The sequence below is a fragment of the Bos indicus x Bos taurus genome, chromosome 20 (assembly GCF_003369695.1).
Source record: "Bos indicus x Bos taurus breed Angus x Brahman F1 hybrid chromosome 20, Bos_hybrid_MaternalHap_v2.0, whole genome shotgun sequence".
Lineage (NCBI taxonomy): Eukaryota > Metazoa > Chordata > Mammalia > Artiodactyla > Bovidae > Bos > Bos indicus x Bos taurus.
In genome coordinates this window covers 52,396,474-52,412,200 of record NC_040095.1, presented here as the reverse complement: position 1 = coordinate 52,412,200, position 15,727 = coordinate 52,396,474, and the positions used below count along the sequence as shown (strand labels likewise).

General features: G+C 38.0%; 1 protein-coding gene and 1 non-coding gene across 2 annotated transcripts in view; one reads left to right on the top strand and one right to left on the bottom strand.

The window, feature by feature from the left end:
* The window catches only part of CDH18 (cadherin 18), a 1,278,678-nt gene extending 1,264,195 nt beyond the window's left edge, over positions 1 to 14,483 (bottom strand). Inside the window, exon 1 of the mRNA XM_027520189.1 lies at positions 14,230 to 14,483. The gene's annotated coding sequence lies outside the window, so the exon portion shown is untranslated. The remainder of the gene's footprint in view (positions 1 to 14,229) is intronic.
* On the top strand, positions 10,691 to 10,762 carry TRNAC-GCA. The gene has a single exon. It is a non-coding gene; the product is annotated as a tRNA-Cys (tRNA).
* Positions 14,484 to 15,727: the final 1,244 nt, after the last annotated feature.

The window sequence follows — 15,727 nt, the reverse complement described above, 5'->3', positions numbered from 1 at the left end:
AAAAAGAAAGACTTTTTTTTTTTTCCCTAAGGAATGAGGCTTAGAGAAACTCAGAGTATAATGTTTATCAGCCTAATCCAAACCCACTCAGATGGCTTTTGAAATTTTCTGATTTTCTTGCAATGCCATGATCTAATAATTTAAAGGCATGAACTTTTGTTTATGGTTTGTTTGTCTGTAAGGTCTCATGTATTAAAACAATTATTCCAACTTATAGCTTTGTAATCAGCACCAAATAGTGAGGACAGTTATGACTTGGCTTCAAGATCTTTGCTTCCGAGGGCCCTTCATCATAAGTAAACATATTTGGTTATTTAGTTTATTTGTAAGTCACAGAATACTAGAGATTTCTAGTGTCCTTTTTACCTCTAGCAAATGGTTCACTATTATGCCATGGCCCAGGACATAATCAAATCAGTATCCTAGACCCAACATTAGTATCCTACACCATTTCTATTTTCAACTCTTCTGGTATCAGCTTCTTCAGACAGAAATGAGAAAGGAGAATAGAAATGATAACAGAAAGTTAACAGATACTCTGGAAGACTGAAAACACAGGAAGACAACAGTGAGCTAAGAAAGAGATAGTAAGTGCTGAAAGCAGCTACCACCCGTAAGGCTGGGGAACAAGGGAGAATTTCTGGGTTCTTTTTCTATGATCTTTCAGGTTCAAGTAAATGCTTTTTAAAAGTGACAGGAAGAAACCTTTAATTTACACTCTGTCTTGAAGTATTTCTCCCACCTTTTTTTTTTTTTTTTTTTTTTTAACAAAGAACTTTGAAATATTTGTTTTATAAGAACAGCTTATTACAGCTTAATACTTATTAAAGATATAAGAAACCTAAATCATAGAGGAGGGGACCCTGGGGTGAGGGGAAGGGGTCTGCCTGCCTGTCTGTAGTCCTCCACTGAGGGGGGCAATGAAGCCAGTTCTGTGAGAACTAGAATCAGCAGGATATGGGTGGTGGGGAGGTGAAGAGCAGTGTGAAGTAATACTGTCAAGAAGAGCAAACAAGAAAAAAAGAAAAGGAAGAGGCTTTCTTTCATCTTCCTGCCTTCCAACTCCCTCTAGTACTTCCTTGGGGAACATGATAGAAAGCAATCTAGAAAACGAAAAATGTTTCAACAGCCACCATCCACATTAGAGGGTGAGCAGGGTCACATCTGCAGTTAAAAATACAATAATTTAATTACTGACATGGTTTTACTCATAGTCTCCCAATGGGGAGCCCCTAACATATTTTTTATTCATCTCTCTAGCCATTCGAATAGTTAAGAATAAATTCTCATGCCTATTAGCTTCCCAGCAATGTTTCTTGAATGACTGAAGGAATGCTAGCAAGAGAGCCATTTTAAATTCCCTTTTCAATAGGGTGTGGAGAAAAGGGAACCCTCGTACACTGTTGGTGGGAATGCAAACTAGTACAGCCACTATGGAGAACAGTGTGGAGATTCCTTAAAAAACTGGAAATAGAACTGCCTTATGATCCAGCAATCCCACTGCTGGGCATACACACTGAGGAAACCAGAAGGGAAAGAGACACGTGTATCCCAATGTTCATCGCAGCACTGTTTATAATAGCCAGGACATGGAAGCAACCTAGATGTCCATCAGCAGATGAATGGATAAGAAAGCAGTGGTACATATACACAATGGAGTATTACTCAGCCATTAAAAAGAATACATTTGAATCAGTTCTAATGCGGTGGATGAAACTGGAGCCTATTATACAGAGTGAAGTAAGCCAGAAAGAAAAACACCAATACAGTATACTAACACATATATATGGAATTTAGAAAGATGGTATTAATAACCCTGTGTACGAGACAGCAAAAGAGACACTGATGTATAGATCAGTCTTATGGACTCTGTGGGAGAGGGAGAGGGCGGGGAGATTTGGGAGAATGGCATTGAAACACGTATAATATCATGTATGAAACGAGTCACCAGTCCAGGTTCAATGCACGATAGTGGATGCTTGGGGCTGGTGCACTGGGACGACCCAGAGGGATGGTGTGGGGAGGGAGGAGGGAGGAGGGTTCAGGATGGGGAACACATGTATACTAATTAAATAATTTTCTATTAAAGAAAAAAAAAGAAAAAAAAAGAAATAAATAAATTAAATTAAATTAAAAAAAATAAATTCCCTTTTCAAGCAATGTGGATTCAGAAGCATTTAATGCATATCAACCCTGCTGTTGTTTTTATGCCTGTGATTATGTCAATCACTTTTCTAAGTTTTTTACCCATATGATTTTACTGAACCCTTGGATTATCTCTGCAAGGTAAATGCCATGATCTTCCTTCTTATAAATTGGGTGAAACTCAGGCTTACGAATATTCAAAACAAAAGCCAAAACAAAAAACACCTCTTCTCTAAATTTGGAGCATAAGAGAGGCAATATAACATAGTGGTTTTTTTTTTAATTTATTTATTTTAATTAGAGGCTAATTACTTTACAATATTGTATCAGTTTTGCCATACATCAACATGAATCCACCACGGGTGTACACATTTTCCCAATCCTGAACCCCTCTCCCACCTCCCTTCTCATACTCTCCCTCTGGGTCATCCCAGTATACCAGCCCCAAGCATCCTGTATCCTGCATCGAAACTGGACTGGCGATACATTTCTTATATGATATTATACATGTTTTAATGCCATTCTCTCAAATCATCCCCCACCCCCTCCCACAGAGTCCAAAAGACTGTTCTGTACATCTGTGTCTCTTTTGCTGTCTCGCATACAGGGTTGTCGTTACCATCTTTCTAAATTCCATATACATGCGTTAGAATAAGCAGATTATACAGAGTGAAGTCAGCCAGAAAGAAAAACACCAATGCAGTGTACTAACATAGTGTTTTAAAAATATATTCCAGAGATAGAAAGACCTGAATTTGAAATTCAGGCTCTCTGTTTCTCTTTTTTCTTCTATCAAACAAATTTCAAAATTGGGTTTCAGAAATTTAATTTAGAAAACCTCCAGCATTCTTTCTTGGCAAAAATGTTGTTGCTTTGAGTCAAAGTGTTCTGTCTTTAGCAGAAACAGTTTATCAAGGAATATTCATGGCAAAGAATTGGTCAGTTCTCTAGTTCCAAGCCAAGAAGTCATATTGATTTAGGACGAAGCACTCAATAACTAGATGGCAAAATGATACCGAGTACTTGTACCAGCCAGCAAGTAAACTTTATGTACACCTGTGGTGGATTCATGTTGATGTATGGCGAAACCAATACAATATTGTAAAGTAATTAGCCTCCAGTTAAAATAAATAAATTTAAATTAAAAAAAATAAAGTAGAGAAATAAAAAGAATGCCAAAAAAAGAGAAAAAAAACATTAAAAGCACATTTAAATTATTAAATGAATGTCCAAAAAGGGTATTTCAGAATAAGTTAATTTACAAGAAGAAAATATGCCAAGACACATATCCACACACAGAAAAGAAGATAGTGACAGAAAGCAATGGAATTGTAAGTATTTCTTCCTATCTGTTCTTTTGCAGGACCTTTAAACATCTTCAGAGACCAGTGGTTTTATTTATGCTTCATATAGACCTTGATCTGTGCATTGTTTCAAGAGACTTTCCAAAATTTAATTAGCATGTTAGCAAAATAGTTCAGTTGCTTGGCTCTTCTTTCAGTACATTTTAAATTCAAATCAATGCCCCAAAAGGGAACCTAAACAAATCTCCAGCTTGTATTCTGCCTTAAAGTGCTTTCTTTTACCAAATACCTTAAATTTTGTTTTCTGAGGGGTATCTAATAGTACACACTGTATAATGACATGTATATGTCTCTTACAGTTAGAAAATGCTATGGATAAATACAGGGTCATTATACAGTGTGTATGGATGTGAGAGTTGGACTGTGAAGAAGGCCGAGCGCGAAAGAATTGATGCTTTTGAACTGTGGTGTTGGAGAAGGCTCTTGAGAGTCCCTTGGACTGCAAAGAGATCCAACCAGTCCATTCTGAAGGAGATCAGCCCTGGGATTTCTTTGGAAGGAATGATGCTAAAGCTGAAACTCCAGTACTTTGGCCACCTCATGCGAAGAGTTGACTCATTGGAAAAGACTCTGATGCTGGGAGGGATTGGGGGCAGGAGGAGAAGGGGACGACAGAAGATGAGATGGCTGGATGGCATCACTGACTTGATGGACGTGAGTCTGAGTGAACTCCGGGAGTTGGCGATGGACAGGGAGGCCTGGCGTGCTGCAATTCATGGGGTCGCAAAGAGTCAGACACGACTGAGCGACTGAACTAAACTGAACTTTACCTTCGTGTAGGGCTTCCCCAATGGCTCAGTGGGTAAAGAATCTGCCTGCAACACAGGAGACACAGGTTCAATACCTGGGTCATGAAGATCCCCTGCAGAAGGAAATGGCAACCCACTCCGGTATTCTGGCCTGGAAAATCCCATGGACAGAGAAGCCTGATGGGCTTCAGTCCATGGGGTCGCAAAGAGTCGGATACACCGAGCAACTAACACATACATACCTTCATGTAAGAACTTCCCTGGTAGCTCAGACGATAAACAATCTGGCTGCAGTGTAGGAGACCCTGTTTCAATCCCTGGGTCGGGAAGATCCCCTAGAGAAGACTGTGGCAACCCACTCCAGGATTCTTGCCTAAATAATTCCACGGATAGATCATGGGGTTGCAAAGAGTCAGACACAAATAAGCAACTAGAACTTTCACCTACCTTCATGTAAGGATTAGCACATGAGAACTTTCCACCAAATGGAATGCCCCTCTTTTTTTTAAATCAAAAGAAAGGAGGAGAAAAGGCAAGGATATTGGAGACATGACAAAATTATTTGCAAAGTTTATTTATAAGAATTAACGTTTTGCTTTTTGTTGTGATGTTCAGTCGCCAAGTCGTGTCTGACTCTTTGCAACCCCACGGACTACAGCATGCCAGTCTTCCTTGTCTGCCACAATTTCCTGGAGTTTGCCCAAGTTCAAGTGCATTGAACTGGTGGTGTATTCCTTCAACTCACAGGCATTAATCAGTTCTATGAAACTGCACTTTAAGGAATGAAAAAAAAATTACAAAAATTATCTTTCACTCATACAGTTTGCATAGAATGATATAATAAAGACACAATTGATGTAATGATTATTAATGTGAGGTTTTATGTGATAAATAGTAGAGGCATTCTCAACAACAATTTGTACAAATATTGGTAATATTTGAATTGGTAAAGAATGAGAGAAAGACAAAATCAGTAAGACTATCAGAAGCAAAAATTGAAAGTTGAGAGAAAGTACTTTGGGGAAAGGGAAAAGGTAGCTTAGCTTGAGCTCAGAGTGATCACCAATGACATCAGAGATTGGTCAAGGCTGGATTATGAAAAATGTCAATCTGCCTGAGGATTTTTCTTTTTAACTTATAAGTAATATAAAAGAAATTTCAACCCATTAAAATATGGCTAGAAAGTACAATAAGGAAAGGGAAAGAAGAGGATTGACAAAATGAAATCAGAGTGGATGCTATTACAGTACATGGTGTTGCAAGAGTCATACACAACTTAGTGATTGAAAAAAAAAACAATTGTGTTTTATGAGTCTTTATGTCACTTAATTCAATCACAGTGCTTGAAAACATATAAAATTATGGTTATATCCGATTACTGACAAGAATTCCTTAATTGTTCTAATTTATACATTCATTGGGCTTCCCTGGTGGCTCAGTTGGTAAAGAATCTGCCTACAATGCAGGAGACCTGGGTTCAATCCCTGGGCTTGGGAATAACCCTGGAAAAGGGAAAAGCTACTCCCTCCTGTATTCTGGCCTGGAGAATTCCATGGACTACATGGAGTTCATGGGGTCACAAAGAATTGGACATAACAGAACGACTTTCACTTTCATACATTCATTACACCAGAGCCCTAAATTGTGACTAGCAAATGTGAGTTACAAATAATGGATGGCCCCCTCTCTGCCAAATACATACCCTGTCCAATTGATTATGGACTTTGAATTATGCTTTCTGCAGATCCATAATGTCCCTTAGACTTATTCTCAACATGGCACAAGTAGCTATCACCAACCCAAAATATATGTCAAAAACAGCAATGAGAAATACTGTATACTTATGAGAATGACTAAAATACAAACCACTGACAACAAATTCTGGAAGGATATGAAGTAACAGGGACTATGCTGATTGAGAATACAAATGAATTGAAAAGCTATATTCACACAAACAACGTGCATCTGACGTTTAAAGCAAGTTTATTCAGAAACACCGAAACTTGGAAGCGACCACGATGTCTCTCAGTAGATAAATGGGTAAACAAACTATGATTAACCTATACGATGGAATATTATTCAGCAGTAAAGTGAAATGAGACCAAGCTTTCAAAATACATAAAGGAACTTAACGCATGTTACTGAGTGAAATAAGGCAATCCAAAAAGAGCCCATATTGTATGATTACAATCATAAGACATTCTTGTAAAGACAAAATTATGCAGACAGTAAAAAGATCAGAGGTTCAGAGAGAGGAAGGGGCAAAGGCATAAATAAATAGGTGAAACTCTGGAATTTTAGGGCGATGGAATTTTAATCAGGTATAGGTCATTTGTATATAAAACTATGCATTTGTCATAACCCATAGAATGTACAATACAAGGACTGAACACTAACATGAACTATGTGGTGGTGATTTAGTCACTAAGTCATTTCCAGCTTTGTGACCCCATGAACTGTAGCCGGACAGACTCCTCTGTTCCTGAGATTTCCCAGGCAAGAATCCTGGAGAGGGTTGCCGTTTTCTTCTCCAGGGGAATCTTCCTGACCCAGGGATTGAACCCATGTCTCCTGCTTTGCAGGCGGATCCTTTACCACTGAGCCACAAGAGAAGGTAAACTACAGACTTTACATAATAATATTTTATTAGTAATGGCTCATTCATCACTACAACTGCATCTTGAAAATGCCAAATAGTAATAGCAGGAGAAACTAGCATGGCTAGGGGAGGAAGCTAGCAGTGTAGAGAGGAGATGGATGTAGACATGAGCAGCATATGTCACTTCCTCTCATTTTTCAGTAAACCTAAACCTAATCTAAAAATTTAATTATTCATTTAAAAAAATGGATATATTGTAGATGTTTGAAACCCATTTGACATGTCTGCTTTAGAATGGGATATTTTCCCATTTTCTTTTTCCTTGCAATCATAGGTTAGATTTGACTACTTGACCTGAGTGGTATTTGTATATCTTTTAGACAAGTAATAAAGTTCACTCTTATTTTTACCTACATATGATCCATTCTATGGTAAATAGAATGCATAATAATAACTATTTTCTATTATTTTCAGTAGCCCTGTGGAAAAATCCTCATATATAATTTAGAGTAACTGGAATTGGATAAAAAACAAGATTTAAGGATTCAGTTACATGACTCAAGACACAGTTTTAATGGAAATGAAACAATCCCCATTAGAAGAGACATCAGTTCAGTTCAGTTGTTCAGTTATGTCCAACTCTTTGCAACCCCATGGGCTGCAGCACGCCAGGCCTCCTTGTTCATCACCAACTCCCAGAGTTTACCCAAACTTATGTCCATTGAGTCAGTGATGCCATCCAGCCATCTCATCCTCCATTGCCCCTTCTTCTCCCATCTTCAATCTTTCCCAGCATCAGGGTCTTTTCCAGTGAGTCAGCTCTTCGCATCAGGTGGCCAAAGTATTGGAGTTTCAGCTTCAACATCAGTCCTTCCAATGAACACTCAGGACTGATTTCTTTAGGATGGACTGGTTGGATCTCCTTGCAGTCAAAGGGACTCTCAGAGTCTTCTCCAATACCACAGTTCAAAAGCATCAATTCTTTGGTGCTCAGCTTTCTTAATAGTCCAACTCGCACATCCATACATGACCACTAGAAAAACCATAGCCTTGACTAGATGGACCTCTGTTAGCAAAGTAATGTCTCTGCTTTTGAATATGCTATCTAGGTTGGTCATAACTTTCCTTCCAAGGAGCAAGTGTCTTTTAATTTCATGACCGCAGTCACCATCTGCAGTGATTTTGGAGCCTCCCAAAATAAAGTCTGCCACTGTTTCCACTGTTTGCCCATCTATTTGCCATGAAGTGATGGGATAGGATGCCATGATTTTAGTTTTTTGAGTGTTGAGTTTTAAGCCAGCTTTTTTACTCTCCTCTTTCACTTTCATCTAGAGGCTCTTTAGTTCTTCTTCACTTTCTGCCCTAAGTGTGGTGTCATATGCATATCTGAGGTAATTGATATTTGTTCCAGCAATCTTGATTCCAGCTTGTATATGGATCAATCTAGTGAAAGTGAAGTCGCTCAGTCATGTCCGACTCTTTGCGACCCCATAGACTGTAGCCTACCAGGCTCCTCTGTCCATGGGATTTTCCAGGCAACAGTACTGGAGTGGCTTGCCATTTCCTTCTCCAGGGGATCTTCCCAACCCAGGGCTCGAACCCGGGTCTCCTGCATTATAGAAAGATGCTTTACCATCTGAGCCAAAATCTAAGGTCATACCTAAGCAAATTCTAATGTTACATATTTAGAGGTAATCATATTGGCCAGGTAAGTATGTGTGCAGTGGCAGGGATTTAAGTACAGTGAGGACAAATTATAAAGAGGAAAGTGGAAGCTATAGAACACAATTCAAGTCACATTTAAAGGTGATTATATTTTTATTCTATTCAAACTGTATAAAAATTACACTGATATACTCACATATGTATTCTCAACCAATCATATACACACATAGTTTCACAAAAACAAATAAGCTCAGGAGTGATTTTAAAAGTGGAATTCAATTAATTGGTAGTAGCAACAACAGCAATAACTATAAGCACATGCATGCTTTCTAATTATTTACATCCTATATCTCAATCTATAAGATTAAATTCAATAGGAGTTATCTTGTTTCCTGAGAAAGTCTGATATTAGGCTATGATATTAGTAGTTTTCCATACCAGGCATTGATTTTTCTACTTTTCACACCTTTATAGAGATCTATCCTCATATTATGTGAGGTATAGAAAGCTACATTTCAGTAGTATTTTTACCATTTTACCATTAAACATGAATAATTAACATGCAATACACACACACACACACACACACACACACACACATATATATATATATATATCTATCTTAGTTCTGGGTAAAAGTTTATTACATAAAAAAGCATCACATACTGCCACTAACTCTCATGTCTTTGTCTTGGTTTTTAACTCAGCCCTTTTCCCCTATCCCCCGTGATGCTCTACTACCACTAGTACTACCTGCTCTCTCACTCAGTCGTGTCCTACTCTTTGTGGTCTCATGGACTGTAGCTCACCATGCTCCTCTGTCCATGGAATTTTCCAGGCAAGAAAACTGGAGTGGGTAGCCATTTCCTACTCCAGGGGATCTTCCTCACCTAGGGATCAAACCCATGTCTCTTGTGTCTCCTGCACTGGCAGATGGATTCTTTATCACTAGCATGACCTGGGATGCCCAGTTTTTGTTCAGTCACTAATAACAATGTCTGCAACCCTATGGATTACAGCACGCCAGGACTCCCTGTCCTTCACTACCTCCCAGAGTTTGCTCAAATTCGTGTGCACTGAGTTGCTGATGCCACGCAATCATCTCATGCTCTGCTGCTCCCTTCTCCTCCTGCCTTCAATCTTTCCCAACATCAGGGTCTTTTCCTATGATGTCCTATTTTAACATAAAAGACAGCCTCTTTTTAGAAGAGGCAAATTAAATTTCTTAAAATATTTTTCATTATTGATTACATCGACTTATAGCATTAAGATTCCCACTCAAAGTTTATTACTCAATAAATCATATTAAGTACATATAATTTTGTGAGAAAAACTACATTAGACCATATGCCAGCCTATTTCAGATATACTTGGGATGATTACCACATAGCTATATATATTATACTGCTGCTGCTGCTGCTAAGTCGCTTCAGTCGTGTCCGACTCTGTGTGACCCCAGAGATGGCAGCCCACCAGGCTCTCCCACCCTGGGATTCTTCAGGCAAGAACACTGGAGTGGGTTGCCATTTCCTTCTCCAATGCATAAAAGCGAAAAGTGAAAGTAAAGTCGCTCAGTCATGTCCGACTCTTCGCGACCCCATGGACTGCACCCTACCAGGCTCCTCCGTCCGTGGGATTTTCCAGGCAAGAGTACTGGAGTGGGGTGACATTGTCTTCTCTGATATATATTATACTAGTTGTATTCAAAATTCACTTCTTTCAAGGTATGCAAATTTTCTGACAAAGGATAAAATCCTTACACATTTACTTTCAAAATACCAGTAAATGAAATGACTGTACCATGCCTATCTTCCCATTTTATTCAAGCAACTACTCTTCTACCCTGATAAGTCAATGAACCTTTAATAAAGGATTGGGATTCCATAATTCATTGTCAAGAATCCCTTCCCTCCTTGCACTTTCTGACATAAAATCTCAGAAAGTAGATTTCACCTTTTATTATTTCCTGTAGTTGTCATCATGTGATGAAATGTCTAGACCTACCAAATAGATTGTTTTTGCACAGAGACATCATTAAGTGTCGACTGATTCCCAAATAAAACAGCAGCCAGGATACATCTTTAGCCGCTCTGGCAATGTGAGGACTGTGTTTCCATTTATTAAGAAAGGCTGCAGTGTAATTCAATGTGTATGGCTTCCACAGGGCTTCCCTGGTGACTCAGTTGGTAAAGAATCTGTCTGCAATACAGGAGACCCAGGTTCAATCCCTGGCTGGGGAAGATCCCCCAGAGAAGGAAATGGAAACCCACTCCAGTATTCTTGCATGGAGAATTCCATGGACAGAGGAGATTGGTGGGCTATATAGTCCATGGGGTCGCAAATAGTCAAACGTGACTTAGTGACTAAACCATGGCTTCCATAAGTGATGCAGGAAATACCTTTATCCTGACAATAAGCCCTTGCATCACCCTCTGTGTACATGTATGAAAGCTTCATACAGAATGATGAAGAATTTGAAGAGGAGGCGCTAGTGGAAAATAATCCACCTGCCAATGCAGGAGACACAGGGGATGCAGGTTCAATCTCTGGGTCAGAAAGACCCCCGGGACTAGGAAATGGCACTCCACTCCAGTACTTTTGTCTTGAAAATTCCATGAGCAGTGGAGCCTGCAAGGCTACAGTCCATGGGGCTGCAAAGAGTTAGATATTACTGAGTGACTGAGCACACACACAGATTTAAAAATATAGCTCCTGAATGTGTATAGATAGTGACACCATTCTATTATTTTCAACTCTTCCATGTCTGTTTTTGTAGAAAATAAGTAATATTCTCTTAGCTCCCTGCTGTTCTCTTCTGGAAGCAAATTGCATGTGAGCCCAGAGTCACTCATTCTGTCTACGTGGTTCACAGTTATTTGCAGACAATTGTAAAAGAAGTGTCCTCCCTTTAGTTTTTTCCTTATACGAACATTTATGATGCTAGTTGCATAATATATAACCTTTGTATTTTCTTAAAATCAGTCATTTTAATATTTGAAGCCTCTGTTATTTTCAAAAATTAAACCTTTTGTATATAAGAATATTTGAAAGAGAAAACATAAAAAGCGTAAGACACATTCACTTTCTTGTGAAAACAAAGAATTTTTGTTGATCTGAAAACTTTTCTTTTTGTGGGGAATAGGAGAAACCTACTTCAAGCAGCACTCAACATTTTAAAAACAGGTAAATACTTTAAGAAAGCAGTAGAACCTCTCACAGTGAAACCACTGTGTATAACACAGGAAGAAAGAGCCCCCTAATGGTGCGGATACCTATAAAAAACAGAATAGGTGGTGCTTGCTCAGTTCTTATTGATTCACTAAGCCTGAAAGACATCTGATACTATGGAAATGAATGGAAAGTTGAATAAAATGTCAGATGGAGCCCTCCAAAGATGGTATAGAAAAGTGAAAATTCCTGAGCTGAATTGACTAAACTGCTGAATTTCATATCTAGACTGGTTTATATACATGACTGCTAGGATACATGTCTTCATGCCTGCTGAGAGGCACTGATCTGACATGCAGGAGCCATATTAATTACATAGTTGGAAAGTGTGAAATATTATTTTTTAAAATAACACTTTTTTTTCCCCAATCATGATACAATTTCCTTTTAAGAAGATGGGGAAGCAAATCCTTCACAGGGTTAAGCACTGAAATTGTAAAATAACAAAACAAAAGAGAATCAAAGTAATACCGTAAGCTAAGAAGGATGCCTAAATATCAATTTAAAGAAAGTATTTTAAAAATCTTTTAAAGGAGGTATAAGCCTAATATGTGAAAAATTAAGGATGAAGATTTACAGCTGTCCATACTAAAGAATTAATTAAATTTTCTCATATAATCATACAACACAATTGAGAATTTCTTACTGTGTTTTCCCCAATAGAACCCATAAATAAGTGCTATAAGGAAAATATACTGCATAAGTACCTGACACTAATACTGTTCCAACAAAGTAATGAAATTTTAAATAATTTTGTGTATTAAATATAGAAACTATAAGAGTAATTCACTAAATCTTAAGTATATCCTTTGTTGAAATGTGTTATATTATTTGTAAAAATAATAAAATAAAAGGATTAAAACACTACTTTGTATTTGAACAAAAAGTTAGCATAATTAAACAAAATTATAACTGATTTAACATAAATGCTATATGTGGATTTGATACAATAGTGCTAATATACACATAGTTTGTCAAATATGATACCCAAAAAGATGTTTTTTTTTAAATGACTCAATTCAAAGTTTAAAAATTTAGTATTCTCCAATACATATTTCTATTCCTTTAGTCAAAATGCAGTTTAAAAAGTCTACATTAATGATACAATCATTCCCTTCTGATATGGCTATTATAAATAGAAATATCTAGGTAGAGGTAATATTTACTTAAAAAATATGAAAATATTATTCACATTTGGAAAACAAAATAGATATCATAAAAAGTTATGCTTTTCAAGTATGTAGTTATGTTTAAACACAAGTGAGGGTGAAACATACACAAATACTGCCATTCAGAGAATGTAACATGAAGAAGTTCAGCTACATTGTCTAACACGTTTTTGGCCATCACCTTCTCATGTGAAACACTGTATAACATATTTAAAAGTTTTGTGGACTTATCACAGATGGAAACTTGGTTGATTAGAGGACTGACTCAGGAAACTTTACTTGAAACTGACAATCCAAACAGCTCTTAGAATACAATACCTCACTTCATTGATCACAGACCAAATAAATTGCCATCAAAAAATCTCACAAACCATTTTAGTCCTAGCAAGGATGAAATAAATCCTTTATGTCTGATGTCACAATGCTGTCTCGTTAACAGTTGACATTTGTGACCTATAAACCTAAGGTTAACCAACCATATCAGTACTGCATTGCCCCAACCCACCATTCCTATTCCATCCCATCACTTTCAGCAGAAACATGAAAAAAATCCCTGTTACCAGAAGATAATTTAATATGTGCAAAGTTCCCATATATTCACAGATACTTTACCAGCGCTTACCTTCACTGACACTGAAATTAACTGAGAGAACTGTAGCTCTATTACTAGCTGAACATCTCCACACTCATATTTCCCTGCCTGAGCTCAGTACTTTCTTAAGACCAAATTCTAGCTGTCAATAACTTAGCTATAATAAGATGGCAGTCTAATGCCAAATCATTTAAGATGCATCATATTTATGTTGAATTAAGACTGCAATCAAAAGACAGATTTAGGGGGAAAAATTCACCACTGACAATCACTGAAAAGCACACAGTAGCTTCTATGCATGAAATATAATAGTAGACATTTAATGCAGCAGTGGTCCTTTCCTGCTTGGCTATTATTTCTCAAAGTTGCTTAACAGCTAAGAGCCATATATGTGCACATATTTCAGGGCTGTCACCAAAAATGCTCTTTTTTAGTGTGAACTTTGCTTATTTCTCTTCTTCACACAGATGATCTACTCATAAACTTATAATCCAGTGGTTTTATAAAACAGAAAAAGAAACTTACATATCCCTGGAGATAAAATAGCAAATATACTCATATAAATATGCATTAACACATTCCTAAATCCACATGCCTGTATACTGTATTAAGTTTAATATATCACCGAAACTCAATTTTTAAAGCACGCAAAGCTCTGATGTATTTTACTGTGGATGTCTCAAAAAGAAATCCAGAGAGAAAAATTTAATTTTCTTACCAGGAGCCGGACACGGTTTCTATTCAACTCGGGAACAACGTGGGGCTGGAAAGGGAACTTGATTGGGGTTTTCTTTTCAAAATCCTCGTTAATGAAGCAGGAGTGGATGAACTATTCCAAGGTGAAGTCTGTGATTTCTTTCAGGGGCTCGGAGCTGACATCCTCTTGTGAAAGAAAAGATGCCTCAGTAAGTTGTTGACTGAGGGAGCTGCGGAGCAAGGCGCTGGGCACGGCAGTCACACAGGGATGCGCTGGAAGGCGCCTGCCTCCCTCCCACCCCGCACTCTGCGTCCCCCGCTCTCCTTTTCACCCTGAGGCTCACTTAGCTCCGAGTCTCCGCTCTCGCTGCTGCTGTATAATCAATCTAGCCTGTCTGAAGCTAATAGTCCTCTATTTAACCAGCCAATCAATAGGAAGGATTCCACTGCTAGTCCCAAGAGTCTGTTTCCAAGTGTGGTACAAACAGGAAGAGTTTTGCCAGCAGTTTAGCCAAATATTTTTTCATTATTTCATCTCCCGTTAGAGATAGGGCTAGAGAGAGCAGAGGCTCAGAGCAAGCTTCCTATGATTGCAGATTTCTGCATGTAAAAAAATGTACCTCTTCTTTTTCATCTGATACTAATTTATAATTACACACCTGCTATTCATCATCATTTAGGAATTACAACAGATGCATATGTGATTTAAAAAAAGCTTTCTCATTCAAATATATGAGAAAAATACAAGAACAAAATTACACACAAGGACAGTTTTTGTTTTTTTTTCCCCCTGAAAACAACAGTGCCTTCAGAACCTATATGGCTTGGATCAATTAAAGAATACCCCATTATACTGATGGATGTTAAAAGTTATTCATTTAATTCTAGGAAAATAGCGAAGTGTAGTGTTTTTATCAAAAGGAAAGAGAAGCAGTGTTCGTAGATTTTATTGAACTAGAGCCTGAGTCAGACCTCAGTGTGTAAAATGTTTTTCAATTTTATAGCATAAATCTAGGAAAGCATCCCTCCGAATGTATCAAACAGAACATTTCACACCTGATTCATCCCTTCAAGGTTAAGAAGATTTTCTTCTTAAAGTGACACATTGACTGCTCATCTCCTGTAACTGACCGTAATAAAGAAGCACAAAGTGAGCCACTGAAGACCAGACTGGCTTTTTATTCCCCAGATACTTCTAAGGGGAATAAAAACCATAAAAATAAAAGAACATTTGTGGTCAATTTGGTCTTGGTTTGTAAACTGGCCCCAGAAGACAAGGAGAGACCTAGGAAAGAGGCAGCCACTTGGGCTTGGTGGGGGGCAGGTTTAATAAATAGGAGACTCACCTGCCAGGCTTGCATTGGTGGCCCCAGGATGCGTGGATCTCTGCATCTGCCTGCCAGACGATTAAGAATTTATACGGAGGCCTGAACTAGGTTCATGTACACCATCCACCTGGTCTCGGCAATGCATTTCTCTCTCAAGATTGTGTCCATGAATGTGGCTTCCACTGTGGGAAT